The sequence below is a fragment of the Thunnus maccoyii genome, chromosome 20, assembly GCF_910596095.1.
Source record: "Thunnus maccoyii chromosome 20, fThuMac1.1, whole genome shotgun sequence".
NCBI classification, from domain to species: domain Eukaryota; kingdom Metazoa; phylum Chordata; class Actinopteri; order Scombriformes; family Scombridae; genus Thunnus; species Thunnus maccoyii.
Genome location: NC_056552.1, coordinates 23,928,963 through 23,942,982, shown reverse-complemented (window position 1 = coordinate 23,942,982; position 14,020 = coordinate 23,928,963). Strand labels below are relative to the sequence as shown.

At 38.7% G+C, this 14,020-nt stretch overlaps 1 protein-coding gene across 5 annotated transcripts in view; it reads left to right on the top strand.

Annotated features, from left to right (window-relative positions):
• The window catches only part of myocd (myocardin), a 163,583-nt gene that overhangs the window by 83,894 nt on the left and 65,669 nt on the right, over positions 1–14,020 (top strand). Inside the window, exon 1 of one of the 5 annotated variants that reach the window (XM_042398398.1) lies at positions 13,230–13,431. The exons of the other annotated variants lie outside the window; for them this stretch is intronic. The gene's annotated coding sequence lies outside the window, so the exon portion shown is untranslated. Of the gene's footprint in view, positions 1–13,229; positions 13,432–14,020 lie in introns of those variants that run through there. 5 annotated transcript variants of the gene reach the window in all.

The following is a 14,020-nucleotide window of genomic DNA, read 5'->3' as shown; positions in this document are numbered from 1 at the left end:
GACTGTGAGGTCAGTGGATTACCCAGAGTAACCAGAGACTAGGTTTCTTTAAAGGGATGGTATCATAGTAATACATTGACTTCCACTGTATTCAAGTGAAGACAGAAATCTCAGAGACAGATATTTCAAAACTTGGACAGATAAAACCAAAATTTTTTTCGTGACTGGCCAGTTTCTGGATTGTTTCGCCTATAAGATGTTTGTGAATACCTGTGTGTATGTATTTACAGTAAATGCAGACTTGTCATTTTCTGTGTGAAATGCCTGATGAAGATCGCTTGATAAATTCACCATAAATGCTGATAGTGTGTGAGAGTTGATATTTGGTTCTGAACTACGTGATTGGACACCACTATGATTTTCAAATAGTTTGTTTTGTGTCCAACAGTCCAAAACCCAAATATATTCAATCACAGTCAACTTAGCAAATCCTCACAGTTTAGAAGCTGGAACAGGCAAATGTTTGGGATTTTTACATGATAACCACTTAATCATTTAAGACATTTTGTGATGGACTTGCATCCTTAGTAAACGTTATTTTTTGTTGGCAGTCCAGATCAGTTCACAAGTTTCACACACCAGCAAAATCACAAGTGGCACTATTAGACTGTTCCTTAAAAAATACTGTATATTCCCAGTGGAAACACGGAATCCTTTATCATCTTATAAACAGGGAAACATCTCTTCCACAGCGTCACATCGGCTTGTTTACATTATTTTGTCTCTGAGGTGGTTAACAAGTTCCTTTTCTTTACATTAGTCAAACTTGCACGTTGCCAAACTTTCATAACAGACTTATATCAGGAATGTCACACTCAGGGTTACAGCTCTCTGTGTGAAACGTTGACAAAAACATTGTGCTGGGTGGTTTTTGGCCATTCTTGGCACTTTTCTGCCCTCAGAGAAGCCAGTTTGTGTAATGTGATCAAGATAAAAGCTAGCGGGGACAGAGCCCTGTCTTGACTGTTACATTGGAAATTGTGTCTTCTCTTTCCAACTTGGATTAGACTGATTCTGCATGGTGACACACGGCAGGACAAAAGCGAGGTAAACACACAGTAGCCTCTTAGCTTGCAGCCTGACAAACAAACCCATTATTAATTGTCAACACAGGTTTTCTGAGACGGGACACTAAAGGAAGCTGGGGAATGCATGGAAATGCATGAATGGAAAGTGGCAGAGTGGATTCCAGGGAGGTCTGTGGCTGTTTTGCTGCTGATGGGTATGGTGCGTTAAAACTTGTCACACAAAGCCCAGCAGAAGTACACTCTCTGTAAACTTTCCGGGAGCTTTTTAAACACAGAGAGTGCCAGCCTACCCAACCAGAGACGGAGCGGGAGGCACAGCCAAAATGTCACAGTCGTGCACACACACAGTCCGCACACACTCGGGAGTCCGCAACTACAATGTGTGAGATTACACGGTTCCTTTGTATTTATATTACCTTATGTATTTAGATTACATGGCTTCTTTGTATTGAGCAAGTTAAACACACAGGCTATTATTCATGTTGCCAGCAGGGAGCCTGTTCAGCAGCACAGAGACTGCTGGACAGAGGCGCAGTGATGTCACAAGGTTATTGCAGGACAGGTAGAGTATTTGCAGACCTATCTGTGAACGTCACTGACTCACTAACAGTGACTTCGGTAATTACCTCTGTCACCTGTAAAATGAATAAATACATAAATAATGAGAAGATGATTGATGTTTCTTGCAGAGCTGACAAGTTGCACCTGTGTATGAAAATGTGAATAATATGTCAAGATAATACTGGCAACGTAAATAACACAGACAGCCTGCAGAATTTTTAAAACATGTCATAGTGCACATACAACACTGGCTGAAGAGGTGGTTGTAACCATTCAGTGTGTGTATTATCATACCCACCTAAATGAATGTCGTTCTGTTAGCTTTACACACTACACAGTCCTCCACAATCTGCTCCCCAAGTCCACTCAGTGTCTCTTGTCTCACTCTAATAGCTTTTACCCACTTTAGAGTAAATGTTGCTCAGTCAGACCGACCGTCCATCCCTTTGGTCCAGACGGAAATATCTCAACAACTACTGAATGGATTGGCATGAAATTTAGTACAGATATTCACAGTCCTCAGAGGATGAATCCTTCCAACTTTGTTGGTTCCCCGATGTTTCCTCTAATGCCACCAGCAGGTAGATGTTTTTTGCATTCATTAAAATGTCTTCACGACAAATAGGATGGATTGCCATGAAATTTGGTACAGATATCCATGTGACCCAGAGGATTAATCCTACTGACTTTGGCATTCCCCTGCACCTCCAGCAGTTCAAAACTTTCAGTTATACAGTGAAATATCTATAAACATCTGTATCTACAAGATGGAATGGCTCAGGCAGTATTTATAGTTAAAGTTACTCCACCTTTGACCATATATTTTTACTGAAACACATTGTTGATTTGTATTGTTTTAAAAAGAAAAGTCTGTTTTGTTCTTTTATTGGTTACAGTAAGACGTTTTGGACAGTTTGGAGGGATACACTCTGGTCTAGACTGGTAAAAGCAGGTATTAATGGTAAATTCCTAGATGAAGTAATGAATATGTACAAAAACATAAAAAAACAAAAAAAAATAAAAATGTGTATTCGTTAATGGTATTAAATCTGAGTTTTTTATAACCCTAGCAGGAAAATTGATCACCATTGTTATTTGCATCATTTATCAATGATCAAGAGGACTATCTACTGCATAATGGCTGTCAGCTTATTAATTTTGATGACACAGTGATAGATAGTTATATTCAGCTTTTGGTACTGATGTACACGGATGATACAATTATCATGTCTACAACAAAAGAAGAGTTACAGAAAGCAGTAGACCATATTGTGTGTGAGGTTTCTGTGAGAAATGGAAATTAAAGGTTAATAGTGATAAAACAAACAAAACTAAAGTTTGTATGCAGTGGAGAAAATCTAGAGATTGTCCACTGCTTTAAATATCTCGGTATCATTATGAATTATAATGGTTCATTTAAGATTCCCATTGAGGAGTTGCATAAGCAAGCCTCCCGTGCATTGTTTGCACTCTTTTGTAAGAATAGAAAATTTGATTTACCTGTATATATCACACTAGATCTTTTTGACAAGTTAATTACACCAGTTATGTTGTATGCATGTGAAGTGTGGGTGTTTGAAAAAATAAATATATTGTAAAAACTACACCTCAAATTTCTTGAGTGCACCCTAAAAGTTAAAACCACAACCTGCAATAATATGGTCTCTGGGGAGCTGGGAAGACACCCACTCTGAGTCACAGTTAAAAAGAGAATTATTGGCTACTGGGGTAAGCTGACAGAAGGCATAGAAACCAAACTCAGTCGAATAATGTACAACTGTTTGCTCAACCTGCATGATTCGGGTATATATGCGTCACCATGGGTCTTGTAGGTCAAGCAGATATTGGATGACTGTGGTTTGTCTTACCTCTGGCTCACACAACCATTTGATGATTGAAGCAGTTAGCTTCAACCATCAAATGGTTGAAACTAACTGCTGAAAGATGAGCTCATGTAGAAGTGGCAAAGTGAGCTCAAAAGTATGACATCATGTGATCTTTATGTAGAACTGAAACAAGAGCTTAAACTGGAAAAGTATCTGTTATGAAAACCAAAAGTACAGACAGGGTATTTGTAACTTTAGGGTGAACAACACCAGAATCCCCAAAGTCACTGGAAGATTTAAAGGGCTGCATAGAAACCAGAGGATCTGCAACCTTTGTAATGACAACCGTCTGGGAGACAAGTATCATATTTTGTTTGAATGTAAGAATGTAAGCATAATGAATTATAGAGAAAGGTACTTGCTGAAGTATTATTTAAACTCTCCTCTGTGTTTTGTTGTTACAATCAGATAAGGCAAAATTTATTTGTAAATTAGGTGCCTTTTTGAAAAATATCCCTCTTTTATTTATTGTATTTTAGCCATGGTATCGTTTTTTTATTATCGTATGTTCTGTTTGTGCTCCATACCATGTGATCATGGTCTTGAGTCAAATAAATACATGAAATGAAAACAAATTCATAGTTCCCAGATGATGTATCTTAATGACTTTGGTGATCCTGACATTTCATCTAGCACTACCACCAATTTTTCGACATTAAAATTGCCCTGTCCTATGTACTCTGGTTACTAACCAAATACCAAAAAACAAGGAAAACTAATAACATTCCCATCAGCCTGAGCTTTATTTGTGTTTAGTGTCAATTAGCAAATGTTAGCGTGCTAAAATGCTAAGCTAAGATGGTGAACATGATAAACATTATACCTGCTAAACATCATTGTGTTATTATTGTTGTTGTGAGCATGTTAGCATGTAGGTGTTAACATTTAGCTTAGAAAGCACAGCTGTGTCCAAGTACAACCTCACAGAGCCACTAGCATAGCTGTAGACTCTTGGTCTTGTTAATAATTTTGAACTTGCAGAATGAGCACTCTACAGTCACATCTGCGACAGAAATTGGCTAAAACATAAGAAAGGCGGTACACACCTCAATGAAGGCAGACTTTACAGCTGGAAAATCCACTGTGAGCATCTTAGCTCGACCCAGCATGCACCTGTTGACTGAGCAACATTGTTGGTGTGTTTTTTCAATCTATGCTGAGATATAATAACCTTAATCATGATGCTCCTCCAGTGTCAGGCTGAATCAATAATGCACAATGAGTAAAAACAAGAATCTGCCATTACACATGAAATAAAGAGTCATCCTAATTAATCATGGTCCAGACAGTAGACCACCATATCGACCACCATGGCTGCTGCATTTTATAGATGACAAGTTCCAGCTCCAGGGTGACTGGTTTACCTTGAAAATGAGCCCTGTGTAGCCAAGAAACATTCATTCTTTCAAATGTCTTCCCTTCCTATAAAAGCCCAAAAGCTCTTCAAATTGGTCCTCGGTGTTCCTGTGAGTTGGATGAGTTTAAGCCCAGTTCAGAAGAGGTCACGGTCACCTTCCCTCCGTGTATCTGTGTGTGTTCCCCATATTTTTCATCTTGTTATTCACTCTTAATTTGAATAACACAAAGAATGTGATGAATTTTAATCATACTTCCCTTCGCCACATTTTTTTTTTTACAGTGGCAATAAAATGTTTAAACTTGCACAGTTTGGTTGTAAATCTTCTCTCAGCATGGGTAGTGGATGACGTACAGGAGGAGGCCTGATGCACTCAGACTGAACACTGAGGTGCAAATCATGCACATTGCACTGTAGCAGTGACAAAACATTTCAAACAGAGACCATGTCGCTCCCCTGCATGTGTGTTTACATGCGGCGGGAGTTCCAATATTTGTATTTTGAGACCTTTGACTTCCTCAGGTTGCAGCTCAGCTTGGTGCTTTAACATGTTTTGGCACCAGGGTGAAAGGAACATGGAGGGGAATCTGCTGAGAGCTCTTAATGTTGAGGTAATAGTTCATCATCCACCACGTGCAACTGCCTTTGAAGTATTTGGTGAGTTCTGAGGGCCGGACAGGATTGAAAGATGATGGATTCATAGAAAGCGTGTTTTTCATAACACTCTGGACACATCTGGTCAACTGTAAAATATTAACGGATCCTCTTCTCTGGAATATTTAATCTTTCTTGGCATGTGCGACCAGACAAGACACGACGCAAACCGCCACTGCTGCACTCCATTCCGGTTAATTTCTGTTGAATGTGTGTATAAGTGGGTCTGGGACATCTTCCATTGTTTTCACTGTGAAAAGTGTTGATGAAACGCCCGTGGCTCAATTCCTCATGTGATTGATGTGGATAAAGGCCGTCAAGCTAAACAGTTTGAAGGAGGGGAATACTAGAAGCCCAGCTGCATTGACAAGAGTAGAAACATGTCGAGCTGACTGCAGCTTCTCACTTACCCTCTCATACTAATCACAAAATTCACACACTTACTGTAGTCGTCTGACAGAAGTTTGGAAGACATGCTGGAGCCACACTATGCGGGATTTTTAGGGAAAAATAAACATAAGTTATCAGTCTGGATCTCTTAAGTAGTACTGCAACAGAGCATGTATGTCCCATCACCCTGCAGGTTTACTGTGTTTGCACATATGTATTTCTAGTATCTGATGCAGATAAAACTTTATTCACAAAGACAAAAACAAGCAGCCCAAATACACAGTAAGAAGGAATGAAATGTGCAATTCACTAATGCTACATGACATGATTTCTGTGTTGTTAAGTAGTTAAAACTTTCAGAATTTGGACCATTTTGAACATTTTACTTTAGCTGCTTTAATATAAAGACATTTATTGGCAACAGTGCAAGGTGCCTTTTACTTATTATACCAGAAGTTACTAAAAAAAAATAGAGAAAGTACATGTTCTTTTCATTACATGACATCATCTCTGTTCATGTCCACAGAATTGAGTTGTTACTCTCTGACATTTGGCGCAACCAGTCTTCAAATCTAAACAAAGTTGCTGCATCCAAATACTTTGACAGATGACTCTGACAGCTTTATACTGCCGGCTAACTCTCAGCTTCTCTGCATATGTAGAAGTATCCAACAATTAATGTAGTTTACTCTGCATCATAAAACTAACACATTTGGTTTTCCATGAGGCAAAAATAGTTTACAGTGGTTTGTCAAATCTGTAAAACTTGTTAAAATGTTTAATGAAAGCTACAGTCTATATTGATACAATGAGGCCTGAGTCATGAATCGGATGACTTAGACTTGTAAAATTCAAACAAGACTGGCAACTCAACTTTGACACCAGTGAACTGTGACTTTATTTGGAGTTTTGCCTTTTGACTCAAAATATCCTCCACAAGACCAAAGATTTTTATTATTATTATTATTATTATTATTATTATCATTATTATTATTATTATTATGTTATAAAAGAGCATGTAGCAAATTCACTTTCTGGCAAATGTATATACTTTGCACATACAAGATGTGTTTTTCAGTGCAGATCAACAGATGACACCTCAGATTATCACATTTGGATTTAAAGACTGCTGTGGTCGAAAAAAATGGACAGCAACATGCTAAATATTTAGCTACAACTACAAATGATTTTAATTGTATCAGGAATAGCAAACACCTGATCATTGTGCTTTAGTAAATTGACTATACTTACTACTGTAAAAACTATTTAAAAATTACTTACTGAATGAGGATTTTGGACGCGATACTTGATACATAAAGTTTAGGAACTTAGGTCTTGACTTGACTTGGGACTATAGCCAATACTTGAGACTTTGTCTCAGCTCTGCTTTCTGAAGTTGCAAAGAGATATTATTGTGAGTGGGTACACATTAGAATCAATACTTGTGACAAAGTAAACACAGAAACATGGATCAATATTTTATGAATGTACCCATAGACTCCAAAAATAGATTTTCACTGAGCTTTTTTATGTTTCATAAAATTCACATAAAACACAAATACATTTCCAGATTTTAAATACACACACACACAAATAATAATAATAATATTCATGCCTCATTATACTGTGCAATATTGGCACTGGTGAGCTTCCGTACCGAAATCCCTTGATAGAGTAATTAAACTTGTTCTAAGTCGTTAAGCGAAGCTGTGACAAAGACATTAAACCAAACAGATTATCTACCAATACTCTTTTGATGTTACCTTTCCTCTACAATTTGCAGCAAAAACAGTTATTGTAGCCTTGTCTTGTTTATTTGAAACATCTGACCTTTCAACTTTCTTTAACGCTCTATCTGCCATCAGTCACAGCGGCTCTGTGTATGCATCAACTGTCACCCGCTGCTTTTAGGGGCCTTCTAGACTAAACCACATTGGTCATAAAATAGGTAAAAGTAACAAAAAATGTTAGACTTGTTTAATACAGTTTCAAATGAAAAAAGCTTAATAATCCCATGTTTTATAATAAATCCAAGAGTGAGCTGTGATAGAGCGTGACATTTTAACTTCATGTCTTATTGTTTTGTTTACAGTCTTAAGAATTGCTCAGCAGCTGATTTTTTTTTTTTTTTACTTCCTGGCCATCGCTCTATTCTTTTTGTAGATATTTCTGTTAATTCCTTGGGTTATTAGCTACTTGAACTTTAAGTTTGCACACCACTATAACGCTGTCATCGTTTATAAATCCCATAAACAGGGAATGAAAAAAGGCCACTGGGCTTTTTTGGATAGTTCTTCAAAAGCCAGGCTCTGTGTTTACAGGTTGAGAGAGGGCTGGGCTCAGCGATGTGGAGCCTGCAGTCTTTTACAACGTTGTCTTGTCTGTCACTTGACAGTTGACTGCTGCACAGCTATCCACCCGCTTAGCAAACAGTCCTGTTATATTTTCCATTCGAAAAATCCCAGGGGTCACCAGTGTGTCTGACTGTGTTCGCTGAAGCCAGATGGGGGTTTTCCTATAAACAAGTGTACAGGCAGTATTTATACAGACTGTGGCACCTGACGCCATAACACTCATGACACTCTGTTTAGTGGCCAAAGTTGCCATAAGTCACTTTAGAGAATTAAGTAAATATTTTCATTATGACCATGCCATTGTTTATTATAGAATGGCAAAAGTTCTAAATCTTGCCAAATCCTCTGTTAAAAAATCATTTAATAACAACTTGTCTAAAGTGAAGCGCCATGTACATAGAACTGATTCCTTTTCATTATTCGAAGTCTATTTACTTTCAAACAAATCCCGAAACACCACCTGTTTCAACAGCGGTGTGAGTAAAGGCTCAGGTTTGAGCAGAGCATTACACAAACCGTAGACTGAAAACGTTGGCTGCTTACTCCAATTTTTGCTACATTCACAGGAGGATAAAAGCATACCTCTGGCCTGTGGAGAGGCACATTGTCTCGTTCAAATACAGTATGTCACCCATCGCAGATACAGGCTCACATTCCACTCTGCTAAGTATTATCATGCTGCTGGATTAAAGCAGCATGAGACATGAGGATGCATTGTACAGTATTGGATGCTGAAATTATTGGAGATTACCATTTGGCCTGATAATGGTGTGAGGAAGAGTTCAGTCTTGGAGAAAAGCATTTAAGATAAAAGCATTCCAGTAAAGACTGTTGGTTGGTTAAACTTTTGGTGGAAGTCATAAACAAGTGGATCTGGATTATAAAGGCACTTTAGCTAAGCTGGAAACAGCCAATTATGGCACTCAAATCAAAATGTGCATAACAAATGTTATTGAGCAGAACTCTTGGAGGAATTATCATAATGAGCTCAGCTGGAGGATCCCCCATATTGATTGCAACATAAATTCACAATCATCAGTGAAAATCCTGGACTAACCCCAACATAAATATTACAGGCCATGAAAGCCTCCCGTAAATTTGGCTCAGCTTCAGCTCGGCTGGTGGTCGCCTGCAAGCCCCGGAGAGTGTGAGAGAAGCAGGAAAGAGACAAAAGGAAAGAAAACATACCAGATGTGACCACTCAGATGAATAATTTATCAACGAAAGACGAGCAAGAGTGATGAAGAGATTCAGTGAAGACTAAATGTGTGAATCTTTGGCCCAAAATATCTTAACCTAGAAATAGAAAGCACATTATAATTCACCATGAAATACTGCAATCTGTATTTTTAGTCCAAGTTAAACAAAGCAAATGCTCGATTACAGTAAAGTTGCTCATAAATGCCACAAGAAATTGTGTAATGACATTGTTAGTGCATAAGTCTACTATAATAGGAGATAGACTATAGTAACCAACAGCCCACCTTTGGCGTTCTTAAAAGCATTTCCTACATATTTCCCCTAACTATGTCAATCTCGAATGAGATGAGATTACCTCATTGCTTTATGGCCCCAGATACTTTTGTCTTATTTTATTCCATGACGCGCACTACATAACCTTGTATAGCTTTCATTGATACAAGATGTTTTTTCACCTTACTCAACAAGCCCACATAGCATTGGTTATGTACTGTTAGCGATTTAAGGCTTGTGTCCCTTTACAACATTTAACTTTTGGGAAGACCCATCATGCTGTTAAGTTTGTATTCCGCTCAGAAAGTGGAAGCTAGCAAGCCAGGCTAACTAGTTCCCACTTGGAAAGGGGAGGCTAATTAGCTTAGCTTGCCAAGGTTAGTACTGATTCCCATTAATGTCCAGTGTTGGGCAAGTTAGTTGGAAAATGTAATCACTTACACATTACATATTACTTCTTAAAAATTACTCAACAGCAAAAGGAATTAGTTACATCACTCGTTACTTTTGTTACTTATGTCAAAGGTGCTTTTACCAGGGTCGTCAACTTTGGGTACCAGGCTGCAGTGAGATTTTGATGCCATGCACTTAATCACGTGCACATATTTGGACTCAATTGACCATCAGGGTTTAAAACAGTATGCAGTTTACACATGTGGTGGGAGCGGGAGTATAGGTCTAAGATTTAAGGATATGGTCTGACTATACCACAATAGTAGACATACACTAATCCAATAAAGGGCACACAGGTTCGTTCACTAATGAAAGTCAAAGATGTGTTGTTCCCGATATCCAAACTACAACGTTTATTTGAATGTTCACAACTTAAAAGGCAATAACAAGGGTTTACACACACACACACACACACAGCCAAATATGTACATGAGTGTTCTTAACTATTTTTTCATGGGTGCTGCACTGGCAGGACAGACGGCTGCACTAACCATGAAGTAAATCTGCCAACTAATTTGTCATATCACGACGTACAATATGTAATGCAGCTAATACAATCTGACTTTAAAATAGGCTTACCTTAAAGCTAGGGTATCTGATGTGTTTTAGAAGCATTATTGTTATATTTGTTGAAATTCTCTGTCTCTGTCATCCCAACAGCAATCAATAAATCAAATGAAAAGCCAGTATCTGTGACTGTTGCAGGCCTGTAATAATCTTATTAATCTTGTTCTTTGACTTTTGTTGGTGGGATGTTACATTTGAATAGATTGTGCCTTTGAAAATATTAATCTGAACAGTAATTAATCTAGATACAGCTTCCTTACCAGTTTTCCTACTTTGAATCTGTTCATGTCTCTCTATCAGATGACGCCTGGGTGGCCTCTGTGTTTCTCTTTCCTCCTTAAACTTTCTCTTTCAATCTTTTTGAAAGTTCTTTACTTTCTTCTTGTTTTCCTTTCAACACCATTACTCATACTCTGAAAATATAAAAAGCCTTCCTTTAAAAATTTGAGTGAGCATAAAGCAGAACTGTAACTTGTAAACTGGACGGTTAAAACACTAATGTCAATTTAAAAAACTTAAGCTCCACATTTTGCTGAAGAGTTTTTGCTAGCTACTTACTTTGTGGTCCTACTTACTCTGATTCATTCGTCTGTCTCATGAAAGCGGCTCCAGTCTGCTTGCTAGCTTCAGCACGGAGGGTTTATTTGATTAAAACACCCGTGTAGCAGGAGTGGGCGGTGGCTTGTTGGTCACCCCTTGTTAACAGTAACAGCTGTTTCCGTGTCTCATACAAGGATAAAATGTTCAAACGGAAAACAAAACGAGCGCTCCTAGAAGATACAACAGAAGCTGCGGTAGAAATCTGGTCTGAGCCTTTGACAGCTATAAAGGGATGTCTGCGTAAATGCTATTTCAGAATTTGAGAGGTGGCTAATGGCCTTTATGTGCGTTTAGTCTCCACTACAGCCCTGTGTATAACTGTAAAAAAAATAATTTGCGTAGTTTAACCATCACTCTATACCAAAAAAAACTCTGGCTATTCATCTCTGTTGCTGTCGCAGTGTTTTGGCGTGAGAATAGTTTGGGCAGCGAGAGAGCGTGAGACTGAAGGTGAAAGCATGTGTCACACGCCAGAAGCGTGAGAGTTGGCAACCCTGCTTTTAAACAACTTCAAAGCCTCCACATCCACAAATTATGTCTTTGGTATTTAACATGCTCAAGCAGCCAGACTACAGTTTAGAGGTATTTACTGACCATCAACAGCTAGCTTAACGTTAGCTCCAGTGACAGTATGAAGATTATTCTCACACCCCCCAACTCTGAACTAAACCAGCTGATTCCTGAATGTAGTCTTGACAGTGCATAACATTAACATGTAAATAAGACAACTTTGGAGCTAACTGGTGTCAAACGTCTCCTCTTTTGGTGGCAGCTAACAGCATCCCCACACCTTCGGCCACTTCAAGCTAGCATGAACAGTACCAGCCAAAACTTTGGACGAACTATCTTGTTCAAGTGAATAGGAAGGTGTGTCCAAACTTTTGACTGGTACTATAACTACAAGCATTGTCAGTACCAAAAATTCTCACCCTGTGGTGAACGCTAGTGTGGGGGACACTATCACTTCAGAAATATAGAAAACTTGGTCATTTTTGGTAATTACAGTTTTGATGTAAAAACAAACACATCAGATTTACTGATTTCTAAGCTTTTGTGAGTTGTAACATTAATTGATATATTGAAAGTGGAAAAATGAGTTTGTCACCACACATATTTTCATCTCACATTGCTAAATCACTAACAAAACCTACAATGCAGGGTCTTGAAGTGTGGCATCAGACAAGAAAGCTCTGTAAGTAATAACTTAAACACTGCCAGGCAATAAAGATTAACATCCCACCATGCAGAGGATATAGCGGGGTCGTAAACATCCAGAGGCAAGTGACTTGTCTACCTTTCTAGTCACTCCTTAATCTGTGGGTCATTAGAGAGAAGGGCAGATAATATATGAGCATTTGGCCGGGGCTGAGCGAATCGATAAGAGGACAACTGTTAAGTGGGACTTCCTATCGGCTCATCTTGATGGAGCTCCAAGTGCCACGTGTCTTGGCTCTTATTGTGTTGACACAGAGATACAGGCCACCATTCACTCCACACTGCCTCAGATAGCATCAGACTATAACCTGGCTCTTTTGAAGACAGCCTTGTTTTCCTTTTTTCTTTTTTTATATCCACACTTTTCCCCTCAGCCTTTCAGTAAATGGGCATTTGTCTTCAGTCAATCTTGTGTCGTAAAAACATGGATTCACTGATAACTTATCATGGTTTGAGCTAATATGAAACATGATGTTGAACTTGGGCGTCACTGTTGTCCACCCATCGTTGAGACAGTGTTTTCCTCTGCCTATCTCTACCTATTCCTTGTGGGGGTTGTCACCGTGGTATAAATTGTCAGAGTGGGCCCTATCTGTCTCTGGGTGGGCTTTTAAGCCAGGCCCATCAGTTAAGGCTTCATTAAAGAGGTTCCTCCTGATGCTGCATGGAGGAGTCTCAGTCTCCTCCAGCCTTTTAACAGACTATGATTTACTGTAACTGTTGTCTTGTTTCTGAGGTAAATGCACGGGTTTGTTATTGTTTGCCCCGACTGATGTTTATGTACGATATAGCGTGCAAACCCTTTTTGTCCCTTTAACCACACCACATGTAATCTGTGTGTCAAGATATGGGCTGAGTGGACGCAGTGTCTTCAATATCATTTCCCAGAAGAGGTGAGTCAAATCCTAGAGAACTGCCAGGGCATGCATTCCATTTTTACAACAGAACATGCCACATAAATATATTTGTTTGAAATTCATGTCCTGCAAGTCTTACAGATAACTGAGGGCTTTCAGGTGATAACACACTCTTTGGCAGCCATGTTGAAGGGCTTTGGCACGGGTGACTCTTAAGGAACAGCTACGACCTGCAAAGAGGGGGTCATGTGATCGACAAACAGTTTTCAGTAGCCTTGCTAGCTTTTCTACTTTTACTGTACACAGTAAAGATTGTTAATCAACCTGATAAGTTTCTTTATTCCTTTACCTCTATTTAGTTAGGACAAATTGCGATTCGATTTTTAAAAATGGTGACCATGAGAGAAACAAACTTAACACTTGTAGCAGCTAACCTCCCTCCAAAATATGACATATTCACTAAGACTATTCATGCAAACGTTTTGACATAGACCTTAAAGGATCGCTTCAGTATTACGTTAACCTATTTTCCAATTACTGTATCAGAGTTCTACTAACAGAACTTTCCCTCAAATACATTAGTGTGTGGGTCTGTCGCCCAGCAAAACACTTCTCAGCTAAATGC